This window comes from Mus pahari, chromosome 7 (assembly GCF_900095145.1).
Source record: "Mus pahari chromosome 7, PAHARI_EIJ_v1.1, whole genome shotgun sequence".
Classification (NCBI taxonomy): Eukaryota; Metazoa; Chordata; class Mammalia; order Rodentia; family Muridae; genus Mus; species Mus pahari.
This window is the reverse complement of record NC_034596.1, coordinates 44351186-44361443: the sequence shown is the minus strand read 5'-3', so window position 1 is coordinate 44361443 and position 10258 is coordinate 44351186.

Genomic DNA, 10258 nt, shown 5'->3' with positions numbered 1-10258 from the left:
TTACCATATTTGGGCAAATATTCCCCTAAATATCTTTTTATTTACACAGCCAAGAAAATGATATCAGCTAATGGAATGTCTATGTAATACATATGCACTTATATAACTTTATTTATTAATGCTAAAGTAATGGAAACAAGCTGGAGCTGTCTCTTCAATCCTAGTGTGGACACATCAAAAGGTTGTGGCTCATGGCTATAGTCTGTACCTGATCTGAGCCTGTTCTCAAAGGGCTTGTGTGTCAAAATTTAATCTTCACTGTGAAATACTAAGATGATGGCAATATGGTCTGACTGTGGCAAAGCCAATTGAAATGACTAGTGTCAGATAGGTTATCTGAGTAAAGTCCCAGTGGCTGAATTCTTGTGCTGCTATAAGAAGTGAGATCAACATAAACAGCAATGTAATGTCCTGAGCTGTTAGGGATCCATTCTCAAGACTAAAGCCAGATCACACTGCAGCAATCTATGGTCTAGTGCTTCAGCAACAACATGTGATAGATAGCTATGCTTTGCTTTCATCTTAGATGGAGGACTAGGTGAGAAGGCTCATCCCTTCAGAACCTTCTTTCCTCAGTGGATGCTGATGCTCACCACTAAAAACTCTGAAACCTGAGCAGTCATTCTTTCACAATTATAAGTGACACAAGTCACTTAACATGAAATGGGGATAGCCTCAGAAAAGAAGGAAATATCTTTATAAGACATTTTCAAAGTAATATCTCAATTCACACATCCAACAGATCAGATAAGAGGTATACAGTGTTTGGGAGCTGTTCTTGGTCCACAGTCTTGAAGCCCTGAGTCCAATATCCATAAACACCATTCAATAGTGGTTAAGGTTCTACCAAATCTTTTACTATCAGATATTTAGATTTTTTTTTTACACTGATGGGTATACACTCTACTGTTATTGTTTTGTTTTTCTTTTTCTATAGTTGAAACATGGTCAGTGTTTCCTTCTGGCAGGTTTACAAGCATGTCATTTTTCTTCACTCTTATTTATCCTATCCAGCTTGCTCGTTCCACATCTCCTTGTTCTGCTTTTGTATCACATGTATTCCATTTCTCTCTCTCTCTCTCTCTCTCTCTCTCTCTCTCTCTCTCTCTCTCTCTCTCTCTCATGATTTCCCCACATCCTCTCCTAACTTATCTCTTATTGTCAGTTTGTCAGTTCCCTTTTTGCTTGTAGAACCTACACATACAAAGTAATAATAATAATAAAAATAATACATAGTATCTATAAAACATACAGAATCTGAGAAAACATGCAGTATTTGTCTTTCTGAGTCTGGCTTATTTCACTTCTCCTGATGGTCTCCAGTTCTATCAGATTTCCTGATGATGTGTTTTCTTCATAGATCACTAATTTCCTATAGCATGTATGTACCAGTCGCATTGTTATTATCCCAAGTACTTCATATCTACCTTTATCTCACTGAATTTATGCACAACTTCTGGACTTCCACATTTTAGAGTTGAGAAATTGAAGGGTCATTAAGTAGTATAATGATTCATTTCACAAATATTTACCAGATAACTATTTTGGCCACAGGCAATGTTGCAAACCAAAAATGGAAATGATGACCCAGGCATATACAGTTATTAGTACTTTGGATTTCCTAATTCAATAGTGGGATCAAATTTAAATAACCAACATACTTTTGTGAAAGAACTCTCAAAGTACTTGAACTACATCCATTGGTCACAGCACTGTCAAGTTTTAACAGTATTGTTATTTGAAATAAGCTGAAAGCCTGAAGCAGCCTTGCAAGATAGCACTGAACTATTCACATATCCAGCTGAGAACATCTTAAGATTGTTGATTGTTATCAACATTTCCATCAAATTCTTAAAACACAACAAAATAGCACAAAAATGGTGAAAATGAGAAAGTGAAACATGTTTGCCTAGTAGACAATTACAGAAGCTTGATAAAATGTATTACTATTTAAATGAAACATTTTGCAAACTTTAGAAACTTTTGAGTACCTATTGTAAGGCTCCATTTTTATTTTTTCCTATAGCAATATACCATAGGCAAGACATGACTTTTTCTATTCCATCATTCATCTAGGACTTCTTACTAGAGAGAAGAAACATGTGTCTGACACATCAAGATCATTTTCTGCTTCAATTGACTCCTCAAATACTTTATAGAATTAATTACATTTTAGAAAAGAATGGAAAAGGAGGGAATGAAAGGTAATTCCTAGTTTTAAAGTAAAATGTTTACTACTCCTCAAAGTATTTTCCTTGCTCTAATAATCTTATTGAAAAATGTTTTGCATGTTGTTATATGGCCTCCTGATATTTCATAGAACTTGAGATCCTATGTATACCTGATTTGAGTTTGTAATCTTTAAATATACTTTTATTATTTAAAGGCAATTTAATAAAATATGTCATACATCAAAATTTAGTACATTAGAGATAAAGAATATTTACTTCTTTTCCAAATTACATTTGTTATTGTTGTTTATGCTAATGGTACTGGTGTGTGTGTGGTGTGTGTAAGTTAGAGGACAGTTGAAGATCCTCCCCTTCCACCATGGGAATCCTGGGAATTGTATTCAGGTCCTCAGGATCGGCAGATGGTGAATTTTCCAATTGAGTCATCTTACCAGCTTCAATACTTAGCATTTTAGTTTGTGAGTTAGCTCGTGTGTGTGTGTGTGTGTGTGTGTGTGTGTGTGTGTTTAGTGGTAAGGTAGAGATTCTGACTAATAAGTTCTTCTTTATATATAAATGAATAATGTATTATGGACAGAACTATGAAGTAGAAGATAATATGTTCTTTAAAACCTCTATTATTACCTGCAATTTGACCCTGTGACTACACACATACACACACACACACACACACACACACACACACACACACGCACACACAGAGGCATAAACACAGATACAGACAGATGCACACAATGTAATTTTAAACAAACTTAATGGATAAGAGTTTTTAGATAGCGTGTCTCTCTATAACATAAATTTAAAATCTGGAAGCTAATGCTATTTTCTGCAACATCTACATTAAAATACTGACAATATTCAAAAGCTTAATTTTTATTTTGCAAATTCATATGACATAATTATACCAATTACAATTTATTTTATGAATTAAATTTTAATAGAAAACATCATACTAAGCATTTGTATCTAGCTTACGGTTACTTTCAAGACACGAATGCCTAAATAGCTTTCTTTGTGGGTGAATGCTAGGGAATTGTATCTGTCATGAAATGGTGGGCATAAAATTGCAATTGCAATATCATGCCCATGTGTCCATTTAGCTACCCTTTGAATTAAACTTGGATAGTTCTTCATCTGCATTTTATCTATGAAAAATGCATAACTCATTATCTACCTGTATTTGAAAAATATTACAAACAAGTGTTGAAATTTACTCAATTCAGAATGGGAAAAGAACTATGCAAAATTTGCAGATTTTTGTTTAACTCACATGATGTCACCTTTGGGTAGCAAGAACTCCAAACCCCTTCTTACCAATCCAAAACAGTATATTCTTTTGCCATTCAGTGTTAAAGTCCTGATAAATGTAGGTAACAAACTCTGCTGCTGAAACAAAATGCAGTGAGAGACTGCAAGAGCTGGTGGGACACTGGGAAAGTACCTGAGCTGTATAACACTTAACGGAACAACTCTTGTAGTGCTCAGGCCAAGTCCTACCTTATGTGAACGTGACACTCTGATTTCTATAATATGTGATTCTTTTATAAAAAACACTGAAATGATATATTAATATATAAAATATTAATGTTAGTTTCCAAAATGGAAAGCCCATACTTTAAAGATAGTCTCTTTTTATCCTATAAACGTTACTAGTCAAGCTGTTATCATTTCATTCCTCTCTCAAAATGGAATCTGCAATAGTGCTGGTGATTTACTTGCACATTTTGGATTCTGTGCTAATTGGTTCTAGGTTTAGTTATCTAAATTATTTTATTTTATTTAATATGAATAAAATCTCACAGACATAAAAGTGTCTGCATTACAAAACATATATTTGCTATTTAAATCTTTGTAACTCTCTATATAAATTCATATTCATACATAATGTATAAGGAATATATATATATATATATATATATATATATATATACTGAAAATGATATATGGAAATATCTATTTCAGTATATCATATCATTTTTCAATTTGAATTCTTGAGATAGACTCACTACATAGCCTTGACTAGCCTGGCACTTGCTGTATAGACTCGTCTGCCTTCAAATTTTCAGCAATATCTTGCCTCTGTCTCTAGACTTACAAGTCTAGAGGATTAGAGGCATGTCCTGATACCACATCTTTTTTTTAGGTGTTATGAAAAAAATGTAAATGAGCAATTTTTAATAAAGCAACACATTTAGGCTTAATTTATTTATTCAACTCCACTGAAAGCAATTACAGTAGGAATTTCCTTCCCTTCTTATGTATATTTCATAATATTATCAAACTATTCTCTAGGAAGTCAGAATTAAATGAATCCTCAAAAACAGTTTAATAATTCCTTATGTTTTGGATTTATAAGATGTAGAAAAGTGAAACAGTTTGGCATTGTCAGGGAAATAAATAAGAGGGTGGTGAATCCATAGAGAGCATGGGCAAGAAGAAGGACTTAATATTTCTGAGCTATCACAGCTGACATACTGAGGAAGCATGTGAGAAAACGTGTCATATACAGCAGGCTGAAATATAAATACATGACTGCTACACACAAGCATCTGTGAGCGAGTCTCTTTGGATGCCTAGTTAGGTTCGTTCTTAGTCTCAGGAGAGGTTTGCGATTATTTTGCTATAAGTGAAGAAATAGAAAAGTGCCTCTAAGGTTTTTCACTGAAAAAGAACACTTTTTTTGGATGGACATCATTTGTGAGCATTTGATGACTGTAAGATTCTGATGGTGAAGGCAGAACTGCAGTCCTAAGACTCATTAACAATTAAACTTGGAAATCCGTCACTCATCTCTACTTTGCAAATACGTTGAGAATTCAAAATTTTCTCTTTGACAGAAGAAGAGGGATTTAGTGGACAGTTCAATGTAAAAAAGTATATACAGATGAAAAGTGTGTTTCTGGCTGTCAGGAGAGCTGACAGGGTTCCGACAGGCTGCATCTGGGAGTCATGGTGCTTTCTGTTGGATCAAGACGATGCTTCAGGCCACGAATGGATGGTAATGTTTCCTTTGCAGATTTGCTCCATATATCAAGTTCCCTGTTTTATGTAAAAAAAAAAAAAAAAAAAAAAAAAAAAAAAAAAAAANCAAGAGTTCTAAAAGCATCATATTTGTATTTGTTAGATTTAATGAAGTGGGTATTTTCTTTCTTAAAGATAACCAAAGAATTGGAGTACATGTTCTAAGTGCCCATAAAAAAAAAAAAAATTGAGGATGGAGTATGAGCAGAATGGAGGCTCCACCAACTCAATGGCAATTCTCCTCCCTTCCTTGTTTCCTGTGGTCCCCGTGTATCACAATGATGCTAGTGTGGCTAGCCCCCACTATATGTTAAGCACTAATCCTCCAGTAGGTGCTCAAAGCCCTTCACAATGACATCATCCCACACTCACCAAGAATCAGCTCAGTTGCACCATTCTTTTGTTCCCTTTGAGAGTCTGATTTTTAAGGACCATTTGTCACTCATTCCAACCTGGGAAGCATCACCAATTGCTCTCCATCTCTTTCAAGTAGAATCACTTCTCTCTGTCAGCTCTGGATAACCATATCTTTGTCATTGGAGCAGTCATTGTCCTCCAAAAGTCTTGAGTGAAGTTTTATCTACAGGTTCTCTGCAATGTTTCGACCAAACTATAGAGATAATTAGTGTTTTCTTAAGGCAGAATCTTCAGATCCTGAGTGTGAAGGCTGGGGTTAACTTCTTGTATCAAAGTTCTTTAATTCTTGTATTACTAAATAGATACAATGCAGAAAATATCTGTATTAACTCTTGACATATATGTAAAACAAAAGACATTTCATTCCAGGTAGCGCTAAGTTCACCACGTGTCAGGATACTAGCTTACACAAAGGATAACCCAAATAGGGGATAATTGGGTCAAATGTGAGACAAAGAATTGTTACTAAATCATGTCTTTTTTTGTACTACTCAGAGAATGTAGTTTTCTACATTTTGTGTTTCTTACTGACAAAATTTACCTAAGTCATCAGAAGTGTGTGTGTATGTGTTGTTTTAGCTTCCAGATAAATTCAATATAAAATTTTCCAGATAATTCTTACATTTAAGACACAAAGCAAGGACTGAAGGTGTGCTCAATTGCTTCACAAGTTGTACAGTATGTAGGAGGCCTTGAGTTTGCCTTGAAAAGGTTAGCCTTGTTTGCTCACAAGGTGGTAGGTGGATCAGGTCAAGGTCATTTTCAATTACACATGGAATTTGAGACAGACCTGGGGCACATGAGACCAAAACAAACAAACAAACAAACAAACAAACAAACAAGCAGAACCAAAAAGACAAGATATAAGCAAAACTTGAATGTTCACGTGGTCTGGCATCAGGTCATCACTATTCATTCTGGCTCACTACTGTACGAGAAACTGATGGCACAGAGGAGACAAGCACATGGAAAGGTGAGGACACTTCCAGTGGACATTCCTTGACACTATAGGCTTCTACCTCAGGCAAAGCAGGAGAACTTCTAGGATATGCCAGATGCTAAGTGTGTGGAGAAATATATCATACTTCTGGTACATGAGGACACAGACAATTTTGAAGGTTTTCAAAGAATTGATACATGCAATTTAGTTCAAGATCAATGTTAATTTATCTTTTTCTGTCCTCTCTTTATGTTCCTTTACTCTTTCTGAAATGCTCTAGAATCATTTTAAAAAACCTCTAAAAGTTTATCTATCTATCTATCTATCTATCTATCTATCTATCTATCTATCTATCTATCTATCTATCTATCTCTTTATTTATTTGAGATAGGGCCTCACTATGGGTCTGTGGCTGTCTTGAAACTCACGAAGTAGTGTGGCCTGTCCTAGAACTCATAGAGATTTACCTGCCTCCACTTCCCACGTGATTGTTAAAGCCACGCACCTCCGTGCTTGACACAGTAAATTCTAATTTAGAAAGTGTTTATACTACATCAGGTCCTAGAGATGTTACAGGCATTATAGTCTGGCATCTTCTACATCATGAAGTAAGAACAGTTAATTGTGTAGTAGAACAACTGGATTTCACATGGAGCTGGAACTGATACAGTATACAAAACTTAACTCCAAATAAGTTAATGATCTAACATAAGACCCAAAACATTCAAAAGTGTAAGAAAAATGCATATGAGTAAATTAATGGTTTAACAAAGGTGAGACTCTGAATGTAAACTGTAATTCATTTAGTGACTCAATTCTAGAATGTATAACGAACACTTATAACAAAATTATGAAAGTCATTTAAAAAATGGAAAAGATTTCAATAAAATTTTTTTCAAAGAAAATATATAAATTGCTGATATGCACATTAAAAATCTTTGCATATCAGAATGTGAGTGTTAGTGTTCTGGTTTTAAGCAGGAAGACTGAATGAAAAAGAGACACTGTAGAATGAGTTTATGGTTTCTCAAGCAGCAAGGCGATCTGCCTCTCAGGGACTGAAGTGCAGCTTCCCAGATGCACTTTTTATTGTTACACAAAAGGCACTGAAAGTCAATTTTCAAATATCAAAACCTCTTATCTTATCTAGGGATTGTCTTGAAGGAACCATCACTTAAGTAATTCTTAGCCATAGAAGACTTCCTGGTTTGCCAGATATAGCTTGCTACTAAGTTATGCAAAGGCTCTGCAAATCCTTCAAAGGAACAATCCCATAAAATCTCAGATAACAATCACTGAGAAAATGCTATGTCAAAGCCTAGGTTCACTCACTCTGGCATTTATTACCAGTATAATGTTTCTGTGAAATTCCGCTATTTGTGAAGGCAACTTCTCCTATCTGTTACACTGATGGTAGAGTTGATTTGGATGAGCTGACTGGCCAGTCAGGTGTCTTCTTCCTCACTCACTATTCTAGCTGCACCCTTCCCAATGTTTTCCACTTGGTTGATGAGGTCTACCATCCCAAGCAGAGAAGGACCTGCTTTCAGTAATGGTTCATGAATAAGTAGCTGTAGGTCTCAAAATACTTGATTTAACTGATGACCAAGGAAAATCAAGTAAAAACCACAGTGGGATGCCAGTTCCCTGCCCCCTACTAAAATAGCTTTTAAAACAAATAGAACAAAATAATCGAGTTAATGTGACAGTGTAGAACACTGAAAATTTTTCACTCTAATTCTGGAATGCAGAACAGTGTCGCTTCTATGAGACATCTGATAATTCTTCTAAAGTTAAAAAACAAGGCTGTCTCATTATCTCACAATTCCTTAGCATATATTCCTTAACATTCCTTAACATATATTCAAAAGGAATTTAGAATAGGGACTCAGAAAATGCTTACATTGCTTGGTTTCCTGTAACATTAATAATGCCCCAAAGTAGAGTCCATCCCCATATATAAAGAGATAAGCAAAATGTCATAATCCATGCAATGAAATAAAGATAAAGTTATCATGCATGATAAACCCTGGATGGACCTTATTCTAAGAGACGTAGACAAGGTACAAGATTGTGGATATTGTAAAGCTCACTTATAAGAACAATCTAAAAGAAGCAAATTCATTTTGACAAGAAGAATATGTTACCTAGGGACTGGTGGAGGAGGAATAAATGTCATTGGTTAATGGATGTGATCTTTTTTCTTTAAAGTGTTAATGTTTTGGAAATAGAAAGTACAGATATGCACATGATGTGTACATGATAGTCTTGACATTGAACTGTATATTTACAACAGCTACAACAGCAAATCTTATACTACATGTATGGTCTCAATTTCTTTTCTATTACTGTGACAAAAGAAACTTAAGGAAGAAAAGGATGAGTTGGCTCATACCTCAAAGCTACAGTACATCATGACAGAGAAGTCCCCGCTACCGGAGTTTGAGGGAGCATGCCACATTACTACAGAGTCAAGAGTAGAGAGTGGATGCTGGGGATGGCTGCAGCATATGAAGCACTTTCCAGTCTTTTAGAGGACCTGGATTCAGTTCCTGGCACTCATGGAAATGCTTGGAAGTCTGGTTCCAGAAAATATGACCCTATCCTCTAGCCTACAAAGGCACACACGTGCTCACATGCACACACACGCGTGCACAAATAAAAAAGAAAGCGCATAGATCAAGAATGCAAACGTGCTAGTGTTAAGCTCACTTTCCCCATTTTATAAAGTATAGCATCTCTTGCCCAGAGAATAGTCCTGCCTAAAATTACAACGGTACATCCAATATCAACTGTTGGAAATAAAGATCGTCTGCCACAGGCATACTCAGTGGACACTCATTTCCTAGGAGGTTCTGGACTCTTTCAATTGAGTAATTACCACAAACATATATCTTGTTGATTGTAACAATTAATTGAAAAAAGTATCAAACAACCTAAATATACCATATTCACCTGCACCTATCCATATGTTTGCATGCCTTTCCTGTTGAGTGATAAAACACCATGACCTGAAATAAGGAAGAATGAGTTTGGTTCAGCATGTCAGAAAGAAAATCCACAGTGATGGGAAAGGCATAGTAACTGGTGACCGTAGAAGGAAGCTAAGAGATCCCATCTTCAGACTCATGCAGAAAGCAGAGCGAGTGATCTAAGAGTGGGATGAGACTGTAAATTTTCAATGTCACTCCCAGTGACTTACTTCCTCCAGTAAGGTTCTGCTTCCTGAAATGTCCATAACCTTCCCACATGGTACTATTAACTGGGGACAAAGCGTTCAGTACCTGAGCCTATGTGGAAGAGGGGGTAATTTCACAATCAAACCACCACACTTTGTGATACTTAAACTTCTGTAATATAATATTAAGATACTTCTTATTTTTATAAAAATTAATCCTAATATTTCAGCAGCTTAACACAGTAAAAACTCCAAAACTCCCCTGCCCACATCATTTCACACTGCTAAGGTTTAGTGGTGACATTATTTCGGGCTGCAGGTAACTTTCTACCTCATTATGTAAGTTCAGATACTTATTGACTTACTACTTAGCACTTCCAGTAATGGTAATTAGTTAATAAAAGAAGAAAACAAATATATATTAAAGACACACTAACTTCTTTTTTCAAAGATCGTGTGTGTGTGTGTGTGTGTGTATGTGTGGTGTGTGTGTGTGTGTGTGTGTGTGTG